Source organism: Dendrobates tinctorius, unplaced genomic scaffold, assembly GCF_039654945.1.
Source record: "Dendrobates tinctorius isolate UK_male_01 unplaced genomic scaffold, ASM3965494v1 ptg000038l, whole genome shotgun sequence".
Lineage (NCBI taxonomy): Eukaryota > Metazoa > Chordata > Amphibia > Anura > Dendrobatidae > Dendrobates > Dendrobates tinctorius.
The window spans coordinates 23,260,447-23,278,471 of record NW_027361706.1 but is presented as its reverse complement, the minus strand read 5'-3'; the positions used below and the strand labels follow the sequence as shown (position 1 = coordinate 23,278,471).

The window sequence follows — 18,025 nt, the reverse complement described above, 5'->3', positions numbered from 1 at the left end:
CGTGTCTCTACACACGCACTCTGTCTTGTTTGTTGAACTTTGAACCCTGGCGTGTCCCCTACACATGCACCTTGCCTTGCACCTTGCTTTGAACCCTGGCGTGTCCCCTACACATGCACCTTGCCTTGCACCTTGCTTTGAACCCTGGCGTGTCCCCTACACACGCACCCTGCCTTGCACCTTGTCCTGGACCCTGGTGTGCCCCTAGCACGCACCCTGCCTGGAATCCTGCCTTGGACCTCGGCGTGTTTCCTAACACGCACCATGCCTGGAGATCTGTTGTGCCTCCTTGCCTGAACCCTGGTTTGCCTGCCAGATGCCCGGAACCTGCCGATCGCTGCCAGAGATCGTAAGCCTGATGACTGCAGCCTGATGTCCAGAGCTGATGTCCGCAGCCTGATGCCCTAATCATGTCGATCGTTGCCAGCTGTCCAGAATCCGATGCCATTGTGCCTTTGCCTGTACCCAGGTGTGCCACCTGGTACATACCATGCTATGGACCTTGGCGTGCCCACGCACGCACCTTGCCGTGTTTGCTTGTTCTCACCTTTTGCACTGAATGTTATCCTGAAGTTGTCTTAATGAAGATACCTTGAACTTACGTCTTGTCTTGTTTTGCTTCCTGCTTCCCTGGTCGTCAGACACTCACATAGTGTCCCCCTGAGCCGGCCGTCTGGTCCCAGCAGTCGTGGTGGCTCACTCCCTTGGTCTTGCCCCTGACACTCCCTGTATAGGGAGTGGTTCCTCACAAGGTCAGCTCGCCCTCGGTGGGTGGGTGCCACGACCCAGAGGGTCCACTCAAAAAATCGGCTCAGCAGAAGCAGAGTCCGTCACAATTGCCTTATATGTTTACTTGATCCTTTCTCTTTAAATTTCTCATTTATGTGTACTTGTTGCATATTACATGGTTTTAATTGTATTAAATAAAATGTAATCTATTTTACCATTATGTAAGTGGTTTAATGAATTAAACCATATGTAGGCTTTTATTTTTGATTTGCGCCTAATCCTTGTTTCTTGCATGTGCAAGACTCACTCGCATACCTCGGTTTCCTCCTGTTTTCATCCAGTCGGACAATGCAGAAGGATCTCATTTATCCACCGCAGAAGCTGAATATGAGCGCTGTTAGGCTGTGTGCACACGTAGCGTTTTAAAACGCTTACTAAAAACCGGACTCCTTCCCAGAAATCGCGCATTTTTTTCCGCGCGATTTCACCGCGATTATGATCGCGATTTTGCCGCGATTTTCGCGTGCGATATTCAAGCACTTTCCAAGCGATTTGAAGCATCGCTTGGAAAGTGATTGACAGGTTGGTCACACTCGTCAAACATAGTGTTTGACAAGTGTGACCAGGTTTTTACTATTGAGGCCGCCTATGCGGCATCAATAGTAAAAGATAGGATGTTAAAATGCTAAAAAAAAATAAAAAAAATCGGGGTATATTTACCTTCCGGCGTCCCGCGCTGCATTCCCGGGCCTCAGCGTTCCCAGCGATGCCTTGCGAGACCTGTGATGACGTAGTCTCGCGTTGCTATAGTGATCTCGCGAGACCACGTCATCACAGGACCTTGCCGCAAGGCATTACTGGGAACGCTTAGGCCGGGAATGCATCGCGGGACGCCGGAAGGTAAATATACCCCGATTTTTTATTTTTTATTCTTTTTTTTACAGGGGTATGGTACCCAGGGCCTGGAGGACAGTCTCCTCTCCTCCACACCGTGGGTACCAACCGCACATGAGACGCTTAACTTCCCGCATGGTGGGCATAGCCACATGCGGGAAGTAAGCGATTCTCATGCATTCCTATGGGTGCGGAATCGCGGCAATTCTTTGCGATTCCGCACAAAGAATGAGCATGCTGCGATTTTTTCCGCGATGCGATTCTGCCGCGGAAAAAAGCGCAGCATTAGCACAGCATGTGCGGAATACCATAGGAATGCATGGGGGGCGTTCTGTACACGATTTTTAAGCGTTTTCACGCCGAAAATCGCTGCAAAAACGCTTAAAAATCGCTACGTGTGCACACAGCCTTAGGGTATGTTCACATATCTCGTTTTTGTCACATTTTTCCTGTAAGTTTTTGCCTCGAAAAATGTAGCATTTTACAGTCCCAGCATAGTGAATGAGATGCACACGCTGCTTATTTTTTCCTTGCAGATTTGAAGCAGTGTCATACGTTGGGTACAGAAGGGAAAGTGTTCAGACCCCTTTACATTTTTCACTCTTTGTTTCATTTCAGCCATTTGGTAAATTCAAAAAAGTTCATTTTTTTTCTCCTTAAAATGTACACTCTGCACCCCATCTTGACTGAAGAAAGCAGAAATGTAGAATTTGTTGCAAATTTATTAAAAAAGAAAAGCTGAAATATCACATGGTCATAAGTATTCAGACCCTTTGCTCAGACACTCATATGTAAGTCACATGCTGTCCATTTCCTTGTGATCCTCCCTGAGATGGCTCTACTCCATCATTGGAGTCCAGCTGTGTTTAATTAAACTGATAGGACTTGATTTGTAAAGGCAAATCATGCTACACACATGCACACACTGTATGTTACACACACACTCCGTGCTACACACACACTCCATGCTACATACACACCGTGCTACACACACCGTGCTACACACACTCCGTGCTACACACACACCATGTACGTTAAACAAACACTCCGTGTTACTCACTCCATTCTACACACACTCCATGCTACACACATTCCATGCTACACAAGCACACACTGTTTGTCACACACACACTCTGTGCTACACACACTACATGCTACACACACATTCCATGCTACACACACTCCATTCTACATACACTCCGTGCTACACACACTCCGTGCTACACACACACGCCGTGCTACACACACTCCATACTACACACACTCCGTGCTACACACACACTCCTTGCTACACACCGTGCTACACACACTCCATTCTACACACACACTGTATGTTAAACACATACTCCGTGTAACACACACTCCATCCTACACACACTCCATGCTAAACACACATTCCATGCTACACACGCACACACTTTGTTACACACAAACTCCTTACTACACCCACACAGTCTACATGTTACACACACACACACTGCAAGTAACACACATACACACACAATGTAGAGCACATGTCATGCTCTTTGCTCATCATGTCAGGAACACCGCACTGCACTTGCTCACTGAGCCAGTGCGCGTGTGCTGAGTACAAAAACTGTGCTCAAAGATACCTGTGGAGCGGGGCAGCAGCGGTGACGATGCGTGCTTCAGACTAACAGGACCTGAAGCATGTGACTGCTGGGGGCATGGCCTAAGCTCCACAGAGCTAGGAGCTGAGGAAAACTCCAAAAAAGGTAACTACGGGACAAGTTACCAAGGGGCATAGACAGAAACATAAACCAGATCAAGCCGGGGTCAAAACACGAGATAGCAATACAGTACCAAAGGGTTAGACAGAGTGGATAGTCAGGACGTAGCAATAGATCAGAAAACCAGAACGGGCAATAGCCGGTACAATAGGGGCAAACGGTAATGGAGTAACGATAGCCAAGCCAGGAGGTCAGAACCGGAGAAGACAATAGTACCAAAACGTGAGACAGAGAACGGAGTGAGGGGACAGACCAGATCATACACGGGAATCAAACAAGCAAAGCAGTATACACGCACACCAGGGGTCAGTCACACAGCCAGAATAACAGAATAGCTGACAGGGAATCTTAAGCCCCTGTTACACACTGCGATATCGCTAGCAATATCACTGCAAAGTCACCGATTTTGTGACGTTGCAGCGATATTACTAGTGATATCGCTGCATGTGATACTTACCTCCGACCGGCTCCCCCGCTGGTTATCGCTGATCGCGCGAGAAGCTGCTGGATCATTTCTCGTCGGTCACTTCCTGCGGCGCTTCCTGCTGTGACGACGAGCGACGCGTGGAGCCGGGCGGGAGGACGCAGGATCGCCGCGTCTGACAGGTAAGTAGCGATCCCCGTCCCCAGCGATGTCGCTGGTGAGATCTGCCTGAGTGGCAGCTCACTAGCGACCACCTAGCGATGCACCAGCGATCCTGACCGCATCATATCGCTAGTCGGGATCGCTGGTGCATCGCTAGGTGTAACGGTACCCTTAGTCTGGAGTGAGTATAAATACCCCTCCCAGATCCAAAGGGAGGCCAGCAAAATTAACCTTGAGAAAACAGGACATTAACCATGTTCTAACCATGACAATCCATACTCCTGCACGGTGAAGGACCTTTGGTCACATGACCATAATGTCACCAAATATCCATGAAAACGTCTAAGCTTGGAAACTGTACTGATAGTGGACTGACATTATCAGTGCAGTTTCGGGCTGGTAAAGGCTAGGGGCGGGGCCATTTTGCCTCCCACTTCCTTGCGCCAACGCTAGCCCTGCATAAATGGAATGGTAGTATCGTCCATTTAAGTTGGATTTCACATGGTATATTGCTAGGAGATTCCATAACCTATTGATCGAAGAGGGTCTGACCCCTGCATTCCCCACCAATCCCTAGAAAGAAGGGGCTGCAACTAGAAATGAGCAAAACGTTTTGAACTACCCAGGTCTGGCTTCCAGTTTGGTTATTCTCCGGACTCCTGGGCGCCTCTGCCTCTTAGGGTATGTGCACACGCTGCGGTTTTGCTGCGGTTTTGGCCCTGCAGAACTGCAGCAGTTCCGCAGACATGGTAATTTACCATGTTAGCCTATGGGTTTTCAAAACCGCAGTGCTCACGCTGCGGTTTTTTACCTGCGGTTTTTTTTCCGCAGCATGTCAATTGTTTCTGTGGATTCTGCTGCGGTTTGCCACCTATTCCATTGTCCAGGTGTCAAACCGCAGGGCAAAACCGCAGGCCAAACCGCAGCAAAACCGCAGGTCACTTTACCTGCGGTTTTACCTGCGGTTCCGTGGGAAAAAACCCGCAGGTGAATCTGCAGTGTGTGCACATACCCTTAGTAGGCCTCCGTGACACCATGATATTGACTGAAACCTACTTGCTAAACCTCAGAAGACATCATGACATGTGTCGCTCCTAGTAAGTGGCAGCAGCACCCAGGATGCCGGGCAGAGGATTGTCGGCACCACTGATGGACACAGACCAAAATGGGCCCCCATGCAAGAACAGTATATGGGTCCTTTGCAGTCCAGTACCTCATCAAAGTGGAAAGTTTTACTTACTTTGGAGGTGGTAGTGGCCCCCTTACGTCTAGGGCCCAGGTTGCACAAATGATATATCCATCCTTGGTCGGCACAGAAGTTCGCATTGTCCCAGTTCTTCTGCCAGGGAGTGAACTGGGTAGTTTGGATCTTTTTGTCATCTCTAGCTGACTCATTTTATTTTACTAGCACATTTCTAAGGATCAGTGATTTATTGTACAGTTTACCCTTCATTTTCTATCATTTACTATGATACTGAAATCACACTTTTTTTTTACATAAATGCTTGTATTTGTGGCTACAAAATAATTTTTGCAATTGGGTTTCATTCCAAATTTTGCACCATTTGGCTTTTAACAAGATCCTTGCACTGCATATTCAACTTTGATGTGGTCTGTCAGAAAAAGAGATAAAGAGTTACTAGCTGCTTGTCAGAAAGAGCTCACTGAAGGGTTCTCAGTTAACTCGTTCTGCAGCCAAAAACAGACAGTGCAACACAGAGGTTAGAACATTGCAAATATTTAATGAAACCCAAATTCAAAAATGATTTTCAACCCCAAATCCATGTATTTAAATAAAAACAAAAAAGGAAGCAAGAAATTGTCTATAGAATTAGCTTTTTGATAAATTATTATGTTGTATTCGCTTCAGGTGACCCTAGTCTCAGCCGACATGTTATTTTTGCGAAGTGAAACCGCAAAATCCACAGGACGCATAGCTAGCGGCCACAATCCATGTCAAAGTCACATTCTGCAGCCATGTTACGACGCCGTGTGACGGTCACGCTCCGGTAGATGTTCATGGGGACAGTCAGACATCTCTTTGTCATCTCTAAGCACCACCCTAAAAGACAGTCATTACATGCGTTCATCTACATTAATTACAATCTGCCATGACTACAGATATTTCCACGCATAACTCGGCTTCCGATGCGATGCCTACAAAAAAAAGGCACCGGACGAGCTGACGTTACCGGACGCGACAGTCATTAGGGGGTTAAATAGTCACCATCTTCTGCATTCTCTCCCTTGTAGAGGTTGGACAGGAGCACAAGATCTACCTTTGTATCAGCGCTTACATGACTCCGCCGGCGAGGCAGGGGTTAACGCCCCGGGTGGCTAAACCAGTTTTAAGGAAACGCAGCCTGAGTCAGAAATCTTGTGAACTTCCCACAACTCTTAACACTACCTCATCCAATAACCCTGAGAAATCAGCGAGTCCCGTATTCCCCCGACCTGTGCAGCTAAGGAGGTTTCTCCAATTTACTAGGTTCCTACGGAAAGTGGATCTGCGGGAGTGGAAAGGACATGGGAGTGGTAGTTCTGCTTTGCCAATTTTTGTTGCGTCCTGCCGTGAATGGATTCCTCATTTATTTTGTCGTAGATCTATTAGGGTTTGCCAACGCCTGAGAAGCGGAGAAGGCTTTAATTCCATTAAGTAACCATCCTCGTGAAGGAAAGACTGATTTAATTCCATTGGGTCACGTGCTGCATCATCTGTTATGTACAGTTCGGCTCCAATCTCTTAAGCCTCAGACTACGTCTTGCAAGGATGAGAAGGCCTTTGACCTTGCAATAAGGTTGGCTAATATCGGCAATCACCGGAAAGATTGGGAATTACCCAGTGCATAGTGGACGAGCGGTGGAGAAGAGGAAGCCATAGGGTCCATCCCACCGCTACAATGTGCTGAGCAGTACTGTACGGTATCTCTCCCTCGCACGTTGCTCGTCAATGAGGGACTGACCTAGCTGCATCCTCCTATACCAGCACAAAGCTTTCTTGTTTTTTTTTTCCCTGTGTCATTACGGAGTATCCACTGCAAAGTGACACAGGCATCGCTCCACCTGAACGCCAGATCCTCGCTCTTTGTCGCCAGCCTGGGCAAGGATGGAGTCAGAGGTAAGTGACTGATGCAGTGCAGGACACTGTGCCGCAGGAGACACAATGATTTTAGCAGTTCAGGATAGCAGCAGCGAGCCGTCTGCAATGTCTGCTGTTCTGCATGTTGTGGAGGAGACTCATCTTGTGTGAATGCGGAGTATTGTCATTCATCCATTAACTCTTGTCTGACTGGTCGACAAGTAAGGGGATCTGCGATCTTGGTATATCCAAGAAGTACGTCTGGTCTACTAATATACAAATCTCGATCTGTTGAGACCCGGCGTATTGGGCCTATGGTTTTATGACATTAAATTACTGTACTAGGAAATGTTAAAGGCTTTTTCCTAGTAATCAGGTTTGATATTTAATTATCTGATATAGCGCCATCATATTCACTCATCGTTTGGGGTTCACAATCTAAATTCACTATGTCTTTGGATTGTGAAGAAAACCCCAAACTCCCTTCAGATGTTGTCCTTGGTGGGATTTGAACCCAGGACTCCAGGGCTGCAAAGCAACAGTGCTGCCCCCTTTATGGTTATAATGCGACTAGTATTGGTGAGGGGGTGGTTATTACTGTAGGCGATGTCGGTGCTTTCGGAATCTACTAGTTCTTTTTACTTACGGTAGTTGGAAATATGTTGTTTCTACTCGGTCATATTTCCATGGTGCACACATTCGTAATGGTGGCGTTCACCGTTGAAGGATAAGTCTCGGAAAATTAAAGGCCCATGGTGTGCCACTGGGAATGCCTAGGCCCCCGGTGTTGCAAAAGGCTCCTAAACCCATTGTGTTGTGCCATTTCTCCACTTCCAATACAACGACAGTATATATTGTATATTAAATATAACGTTGTAATGTCCATTTTAGAGTTGGTGGGAATCAATTTGCAAAACTCGGGCCATCGGCCCCATCACTAATCGATAGGAGTCGCGAGAACCAACTCTTTTCCCCCGGCATCTGTTGCTCTTCTTTTGATCAGCCAGCTCAGTGCAACATCACACCGCAATTATGACATCGCGTCACACCACCTAATCAAGAGGAGCCGCGGATGACACCAGTTAGGAGGCAGCTCTATCAGGGCTTCAGATTACCGATATAACCGATGGATCGGGTCTTACAAATCGATTTGTACCATCACTCAACTATACGTTATATATTGCATATATGATATACACTGTAGCTGTATTGGAATTGGACAAAATTGTGCAAAATTAGGCACGAAGTACGAAGTGGTGCGCAGGTCTTTAAAATAATGTCATAGACGCCACCATTTTCTGCGGCATTGCTACCCATGAAAATTGCTTCCTCTGGGGCCTCATTCAAACATCTGTTGATCCAAGCTACATATAGAAAATGGAATATTCAAGTCTATGGATCTGTGAAATGGGGTTTTCACTGTCTAAGAAGAAGATAGGGAATGTTGATCAGTTGTTTTTTTTTTATATTATAGAAAAAGTGATGAAACACTGGTGTTAAAAACTGAGACTCGAAACGAATACTGATCCAGCACACTGATGAAATTCGTTCATTTTTTTTTCACGTAGGAGAAAAAAAACTATGACTGAATGAGGCCTAACGCCATTGCCCTTTCCTCAGCCTTTACAGGCCAACCAGAGCAGCTTAATATGGAGTCCAGCACTCAGTGGATCAAAGTAGGTGCAGACCATGGGCAAAAAGATTAGGCCGGCCTACGCGGCGACATGTGTTGAGCGACAAGCAATTCTCAGATAAGTCTCCAAAAAACCCAACTGTGACTTGCTGTTGTGCGACTATTTTAGAGCTGCGATTTTGCTGGGGAAAAAAATGGCCAAATAGGAGATCAGTCGAACGCAAGTCACAGTCGAATGAAGTCTATGAACTGCCTGCGCCAGAAAGTCCAACACCTTCGGAAACATTTGCGGCTCTATGTCACAGTCACAGAAGGTCACAATGCGAACATGATAGGAAATCCATAGGTGTTACATCGCAATGCGAACCTGCGTTTTTTGTGTTTTGCTTGACACGTGTCTCCGTGTAGCCATAGCCTTAACATGGGTCTGGTTTACAGTGATGAAATGATGTATGAAGTAGCGCACGCACAAATGTCTAAATTACACAGATACCGTCATTCTTACTTTGGATATAAGCCCATACTGTTAATACTTTGCTCATACAGTCCAACCAAGACAGTATTGGGTTGGATCAAAAATGGTGCCGATCCTGGGCAAAATCTTGATGTGGTCACAGTTGTTAAATAATCATGTCTGTTCTGCCATGTATTAAACTTTGATATATTTAGAATTATACTGAAAAACTTTCCAAACTCCAAAGTGTTTTCTCTGAATGGCTGAGAGGTGGAGGACTTATGTGGTGGAAACCTCATGGCAGCTGCCCCTTTTGCCTTCCTTATGATCAGGCCCTGCTAGGATCACTTGTTTAGGTTCCTTCACAATAATTTAGGAGTCTCAGAATATTATCTCAGAAATCAGTTATGGCGGAAGGGTTCTAAAAAGAATCCTTCATTCTGTATCTCAAAATTATGGTATTTGCTTTTTATTTTTACATGCATTTAATAGTGGCAAGAAAACATGAGTGAGGGCTTTCAAGTAATTGATTTGTTGTTTGTCCATGGTAAATATGGTGCTGGTAATATTTTCTTACTCGGTCAATTTTCTATCTTATAAGCATGCAAGGTCACTAATAGCAAAAGTATATGATCCTCTAACAATATCGAGCCTCTAAATGTATTGATCTCTGAAAACTGCAATTCGAGACGTGTTGCAATCCGCTCAGGTGTGGGTTTGATCCGTTCTTTCTTATCAGAAAGCAATTTGGTTGTCTGCTCTTAACAAAAGAATTCTGCTTAAGAGCAGCTTGCCGAGATCAAAAGAGATTTCACAAGATGTCAGAAGAATAGTTTTGATGCTAATAAGACTGGAAAGCCATAGAAAATCGTTTCCAAGACTTGGGCCTCCTCCATTTTTTCCACATTGAGGACAGAGAAATAATGACATTCAGTTCCCATCAGTAAATGAATAATTTGTAGGGTGGCACATTCTGTAGGTTTTTTGGTCATGTGATCTGTGGCTCTACCATGTGAGGAAGGATGGACTCTTAGAGGACATGAAAACTCTACAGAGAAAGATCGGCACAAAACTAATGGGACAGTCATTTATGGACAAAGTTATATGAGCAGAAGAAACAAAATATAACTTATTATAGTAGGTATTGGTGCTAATCGATTGGCACTTCCCTTTCCATGGGCCATGAGAATTGTCCAAGACTTTGACTTGGGAGTTGAGGAACCGCCTCTTACCTGCTGTCATCCCTGGCTCTTCTTTTGATTACCCAACCTGACAAGATGTCACATGCACATCATGCCACGGCTATGTTGTCAAGTAGCTAAAAGAAGAGCTGGGAATGATAGCTTTCCGGTCCTCCTGCATTCAAGACAGGTGCCGCAGTGGCATAGGGAGCAGCGGTAAGTCTGAATCATGCCTACATAGCATGGGAAAGGCAAGGGAAGCATGACTCGGACTTACGACTGTGCTCCCCATGCCAATTTAATGTAAGAACTCCAGAGAGGTAGTGGGAGGCAAATGGAGTGCTCTATGAAAAATCCATAATCACTTTTTAAAGCCAGGGCAGTGGGTGACTTTATGGTTCCTCTTCAAATATGTCCACGTAAACCATATGGGCTAGACTAGCTGCCGAGCAGCTAGCATAGAGCGTCTTTCAGTCTGGTCGTCCGAGCCATTGATTTTTATGTATATATATTGATCAGCTATTAACAACACTGACAGGTGTCAATGATCAAGGGTCAAATTGCTAGATTAGACAAGAGAGATTACTGGTTTAGAGCAGATCAAAAAGGGCAAGTCTTGCGGGGTTTTTGTATTTTGCAGTGGTTAGCACCCACTGAACGTGGTCCAAGGAAGGTCACCCGGTAAACCGGCAACATAATAATTTTGCATGAGGTGTGAAGGTTATTCCATCTGTTCCCACAGAATAGGTACTGTAGCACAAGATAATGAATAATTTGGGTCAGAGCTCTTATGGTGACGTGAAGATCAGACAGGTGGTTTATATCTTATGGTTCATTGGTGTATGTTAAAATGTATGGCTGAAGTTTCCCGTTGGTGGAACCACCCCAGAAAGGATTATTTACACACCATATGTGCATGATATTAGCTACGACCATGATAATAGATATGAGATCAAATAAATATCTGGTCAAAGTGTAAATTATATATACAAAAAAACAACACAGAAATTATGTATTATGGTTAGTGTAACCGTCCGTGAAGTGTAAGCTGCACTCAACCGGAGGTCAACGTTACAACGTTAGTGTTTGACATCATTACTAATGGAGGTACTACTCTGGAGGCACAGGCGTTAGGTTTCTTCTCTTACTCTGGGCAAATATTTTACATGCTCATTGACCAGCTAAAGGTCAGTTATTCCACTAATTTCACATAGCAGGTATGACTTATGTATTTTAGTACTAAAAAAAACGAATCCAACTTCAACAGACTCAAGTGATGATCGTAACAAGACCCCTCCATCCTCCTCTTTAACCATCATTGAATATTACAGTTTTCAGGCAGCAGTCGGTGAATTATTCATTGTATGGTCTCGTTACAAAGAATCTTTTGAAGTTTCCTTTTTCAATAGACCCCAATATAAAAGGAACATTTGTTTTTTGAAACTTTGATTTCCCTCTCATAGGCTGACAACAAGGTGGAGGATACAAACCCTTGACGTTCCTCTGATTCTTCATATCATTGTTTTTCCTTGATAAAACCTTATATTTTGAATTATTGTGTAAAATCTGATGGATTTAATGAAATAAACTAAAGAAAACTTTTTTCTTACACTTTTTCCTTTCCTATTAGAATGGGGCGTTTTGCAGATGTACACCCTGGGATAAAGACCTCTACCTAACAGCCTACTCGACAGTCTCTTGCCTATTGACTAACGCATGGTTGCTCGTTAATGCCCTTTTGCTTATTTATTCCCTAATGATAGGTTTTTCAGTGTCCTTAATGGCTAGAGCGTGTTAAAGCATCCAACAAAAACCTGATGATGATGATTACAGATCAATGATCGTGATGCTTAAAGGTCAATGGGTTCCATCCAGAATAGCTGGAATCCGTATCAAAATAAGGAGTGTCATAGCTGTCGTGACTCCATTATGAACAGAAGACATGACGGTAGTGGATCAACACATTAGACATCCAGGCCTTTTGATTTTGGCAGAACTGGCCAAGTGTACAATGTGTATAACATGTTTGGTTAGCCTATGTCAAGGAAGATAAGCCAACACTAAAGGTGTCTTCTTCTCTCTCCTATTCGGGAAAAATGCCTGCTTGTCTGAACCGAGCAAACATATAAATGACCTGATGAAGGCACCAGCGCAGAAGCCTCAATAAATTGACCGAACCTCTACTTATGAGGCATCATCTTTTCCAGTGGCGCCGAATGGTTTCTTGTTTTTCTTCTACATCCTCGAGCAGTGTTCTCACTGGCCAAAGATGCCACACATTTGATGCTTTAGAGCAGTGTTCTCCACCTCCAATCCTCAAGAGACACCAACAGATCATATTTTCAGGATTTCCTTATCATTGCACAGGTGATAATTGCTGTACCTACATAGGCAATAATTCCATCACCTGTGCAATAGTATGGAAATCCAGAGAACTTGATCTGTTTGTGGCTTTGAAAGACTCGATTGGGGGACATTGCCGAAGAGTATCAAATATGTATGGCATCTTTGGCCAACTCTTGTTCAGCCTATGTCAAGGGAGATAAACCAACGGCAAACGCCTCGTTTCCATATGGCTGACCTGAGCATCAATATGTATGGGGAGGTTGGGAAAGAGAGCAGTCGGCCGTTGTGACGACCTTCCCCTGCCTTGGCAAGTTTTTTTGCTAAGGAGGGGTCATTTGACATTCTTTCGAGCAGCTTCTCCTGGGGGTAACTCATTCTATGCCTTTCTACTCACTAGTTCAGCTTTGATAAGACCAAGATGTTATAACCTGAAGACTGTACTAGTGACAGGTTTCCTTTAAGGCCTTGAAAAGATCTAGCCATAAACATGGATGCATGAAGAATAAATGAATGTTGCTGGGATTTACAATGCACTTTCAGCTGTCTTTTATAATGACGTATAGCTAAAGCTCTACATAAAAGAATACGAACAAGAAAGTGCGCATTTGATTCTTGGCATTACATTAGATTGCGCTACTATGGGATTGATCTTACACACAAAGCTCGCAGTAATGGCCTTCTGTCTATATGTGGCTGCTCTTTACAGAGGGTCAATTGACATTGGAAAATGGAAAGTCATTTGAAAATAACAATAAAAAGCATTTGTAGAGAGATGTTCGGTAAAACAGGTAAGTTTGTTAGTTATTCACCAGAGATTGATTGACTATTTGAGACATTTTGTGGACTGAAAATGTCAGATCAAAGTGAGCACAATACAGATAAATTATCCCGGGCTCGTGCTGCTTCGCTCTGTTTCTGGGGAATAATGAGACTGTTATTTCAGCTGCTACCTTCAGTCTTTGGCCATTGTGTAGAGGCTAATTCCCCCGGCTGGATCGTGCGCTGCTTACAAGGCTGATTCGTGAAACATTGGATATTTCCAAGAGAAGTTCTTTATCAAGTGCTAACAATCCCCCCCTACTGTTGATTGGTTCAATGTCTCATTGGGAATCTATATCAGCCCCTCTCTCCTTTTTTTCACGTGGACAGCTATAAGCTGGGAGCGTCCATGTAAGCGTCAATGGTATAATACAGGGGTTTCCAGACATCTCCATTCCTGTAGACTCAAACCAATTAGAGACACTTTGAGTATATGACTATTAATTTATCAGACCGTAATGGTTGTGTCATCCGTGTAACGTCTGTGCCCGTCCCCCTCGCATATTTCCCCTCCTCCCCTTAGCAAACGTGTTCCTAAGAACCCTTACTCCTGATTACCAATGTAAACATACCAACGTCCATCCGACGACGAGTAAGAAAAATGCTCAGTTGTTGGGTGATTGTTTGTGCCAAAAGAAACATCCACTTTTAGAAAGACCAGCTGTGCAGATGAGCTTAGGGCGCAGTGAGACGGCCGCATAAATTGGACTGAGATCGGAACGCAGTGCACGGACTGGCCGGCGGCTCTCCCCACTTGAGCCTGACAGCTTCATGTATTTCTATGCAGCTGTCACGCTCAGGTCGGGACATCCGCCGGTCAGTCCATGTGATGTATACGGTCATCTGAGTTTTTCCCTTATATGTAAACATCTCAGCCATGACCCAATGAGCGAGAAAATTGCTCCTTCGTTGGGTGATAAGATTATTTATGCTGGCATAAAAATTATCGCTCTTCTCAATACATTGTCCCGTGTAAACAGGGGATGTGCTGCCGATCACACAATACTGTATGGGACAGAACGACCATATTAGCAATTGTTCTGTCCCCATAATTGTTCATCAAGTCATGCAGGGAGGATGGTACATGAGCACTGGACTTGTCATAGACGATCGGCACTAACTAAAGTCCATTAATGGGCCAAAATTGGCACAGAGCAAGATAGCCCAGTACAGAGCTCAATTATCATCCGAGATCTTTATTACCCTAGGCCTGAATATGAAACCTGTCAGCCCATTCGAGTCCATAACACCGATGAAGATAGCCCATGGTACCACTTAGCTATCTTTGGGGATCTTCAATGTCTTAGAACTGAATGGGGTGGCAGGGCAGGTGCGAATGTGCTTGAATACTCTTGCAGAAGTTTGGTCGGTTTTCTGGACATTTTGGAGGTGAAGCATTGCCTTCCATAGGTAATACCCATTTCATAACTGTGATACAACCTCAGGTCATTTCCCTCTTTTGAGTTTGGATATCTCTGGGCTGGAATGGGGTCTAGGAAGGGTTTTTGCTCCTCTGTTTTTACATTACTGCCTATTGTTGACTTTTCCGTTTTAACAAGATTTGGCCTGTACGTGCTTCCTTATAACATCTGCTTTGACAGAATGTAGTTGGTTTATTACCTTGGTTTTATATTGGGCCAAGGAGAGGATGATAAATAACTTGTGAAATGACCTGTCCTTGCAAAACACTGATAATGTGATATTTTCCTAGCCAGCACTTCTGTAGCCTGTACGGCACATGTGCTGCCGGCTGAGCTGCTGGTCAGCATTTCCTCCTCCACCAGATAATAACACAGTCATTGCTTCCTCATTTCCTCTCAGCTGCTGCCAGTTCTTCAAAAAAATGATTTTCCAGAATACATCCCGTTCTGGGGCATCTGCCAGTAGGCAGCCCAACATACATAGCTGAGGTTAGGTGGCCCATTCCCCATCTTCTGAATGTCGGTGGTTAAAGCAAAACCTTTTTCCATCAAGCTCAGAAATACAGACTTCTAGAGAACTTGGACTGCATATTTTCCTTTTCACATGAAAACTTATTTTTGGCGGGACGAGTTGTACTTTTGAATGACACCATTCATTTTACCATGTGATGCACGGGAAAGCAGGAAAAAAAAAATCTCGGGTGAGTTGAAATTGCAAAGAAAAGTGTTTTGAGTTTTAAATTTACCATGTTCACTATATGGTAAAACTGACCTGGTGATAGGATTCTACGATTATGCACATAGTGTTTTTTTTTGCTTTTTTTAAGTGGTTTAAAAAAATTTGGAAATTTGTAAAAAATAAATTGCTTTTGTTGCCATTTTCTGAGACAAGAAGCATTTTCAATTATTTGGATATGTCGTTGGGTGAGGGCTTATTTTTTTCTCCCTGAGCTGATGTTTTCACTGATACCATTTTGGCGTAGATATGATGTTTACTGATACCATTTTGGCGTAGATATGATGTTTACTGATACCTTTTCTGAATGCATTGATACCAAATATGTGTATTTTTTTTTCATTGTTTAATTTTTAAGGGGGGATGATTTGAACTTTTTTGTTTAATTTATTTTTTACAGATTTTTTTTATTTTTTTTTTTACTTTTTACAGTGTTTAATAGTCCTCGTAGGGGACTTGAAGCTGCAACCGTCCAATCGCTTGTGCTACACATAACAGTGCCTCAACCCTGCTATGTATTACACAAATCACGATCTCCTATGAACGCCAGCTATTCACATTTCGAAGTATCTATAACTTCATCATGAGAAACCTTAGAAACCACTGACTTTCTATAGTTTCCCTGATGAAGTTATATATTCTGCAAAAAGCATTGAGAATAAAACTGTTATTATGACAGGGGCAGCTCGGTGGCTCAGTGATTAGCACTATATGGTGGCTCAGTGGTTAACATTATTAGTTTGCAGCGCTGGGGTCCTGGGTTCAAATCCCACCAAGGACACCATCTGTAAGGAGTTTGTATGCTCTCCCCATGTTTGTGTGGGTTTCCTCTGGGTTCTCTAGTTTCTTCCCACTCTCCAGAGACATACTGATAGGGAATGTAGATTGTGAGTCCCATTGGGAACAGTGATGATAATGTATGTAAAGCGCTGCGGAATAAGATAGCGCTGTATAAGGCCAGTTTCACATTTGCGCTTCATAGCGCAGCGACGGCCTGCGCACGGCCACCGCTAAGCCCCGCTCCCTGCCCGCCCAATCCGGTCATCGCCGCCCACTAGCGCACATGGACACTTGCGATCTGCGCACCCTATCTTTAGCATAGGGTGCGCTGGCCATGCGCTAGCAGGATTTTGCCATGCGCTGTGCACTTTTGAAGGTGCGCCGTGCGTGCCGAAATGCAACATGCTGCGTTCGGCGCACACGGGCACACCTTCAAAAGTGCGCAGCGCACGATCTGCGCACCCTATGCTAAACATAGGGTGCGCAGATCGCAAGCGTCCATGTGCGCTAGTAGGCGGCGATGACCGGATGGGGCGGGCAGGGAGCCGGGAGGGGGCTTGGCTTAGCGGCGGCCGTGCGCAGGCCGTCGCTGCGCTACAAAGCGCAAATGTGAAACCGGCCTAAGTGAGTAAAAATGAAATCCTGGATTCTTTTACACCTTTATATATTATCTTTGATACATAATAACTCTTATCAGCATTTTTGCTTTGCCTTAAAAAAAACAAAACAAAACTCTAACACTGGAAAAGTTACACTAAATAAGTGGATATGATCATTTTGACCATCCTGATTTACTGCAGAGAACTTTATTAGTGTGACTTGATCCAATGAAAGGTGAACCATGACCAGGGATTGAGTGTTTTCTTGCGAAGGATCAGCTAATCTATGCAAAGGCAAGAATCGATGAAGATACTCTAGTTAAAGGGAATCTGTCACCAGGTTTGCGATGCCTCATCTGAGAGCAGTATAAAGTAATTGCAGAGATGCTGATTCCAGTAACGTGTCACTTACTGGGATTCTTGCTGTAGTTTTGATACTATCATTATTTTGTGTGCTGCAGCTTTGCTAGTCTTCTCGGTGATGAGCTTCAGCTATGTAGTTCTCTGTTATTCACTGATAGACAGATTTGTGTCGATGCACAGTTTGGGCAGAAGGCTTTTAATCAATTCCAGCGGAGAGGTTAGACAGAGCGCATCACTGCGAGGACTAGCAGGTATAACTGTGATATTATCAAAACTACAGCAAGCAGCCCAGTAAGTGACACATCACTGGTATAGCTTTCTCAGTACCTATTTATGGATTCCCTTTAACTGCAAACCTATAATGTGTCTCTTGTGGCAAAGATATCTTTTGCGTTTATGCAAATCTTAAAGGGAACCTGTCAGCTGATACATGCTGCCCAAAGTGTAGGCGGCCTGTATCAGCCCCCTGCTGTACGATCATGGACATGTATGTTTGTCTCTGACTGAAGTAGCTGCCAGGGACTGATACATCGTCCACGGTTTGGGCCGCATGTAGCGACTGACAGGTTCCCTTTACCAGGAAAGGTGGTAAATGTATGATTGCTTGATCTGACTGTCAGGACTCACCACGCCTGTCACCAGTCCCCTGTGTGA

At 44.4% G+C, this 18,025-nt stretch overlaps 1 protein-coding gene across 7 annotated transcripts in view; it reads left to right on the top strand.

Moving 5' to 3' along the window:
* Positions 1-18,025, top strand: part of IQSEC1 (IQ motif and Sec7 domain ArfGEF 1) — an 893,482-nt gene that overhangs the window by 708,893 nt on the left and 166,564 nt on the right. The window contains exon 1 of one of the 7 annotated variants that reach the window (XM_073574283.1): positions 6,928-7,078. The exons of the other annotated variants lie outside the window; for them this stretch is intronic. The gene's annotated coding sequence lies outside the window, so the exon portion shown is untranslated. Of the gene's footprint in view, positions 1-6,927; positions 7,079-18,025 lie in introns of those variants that run through there. 7 annotated transcript variants of the gene reach the window in all.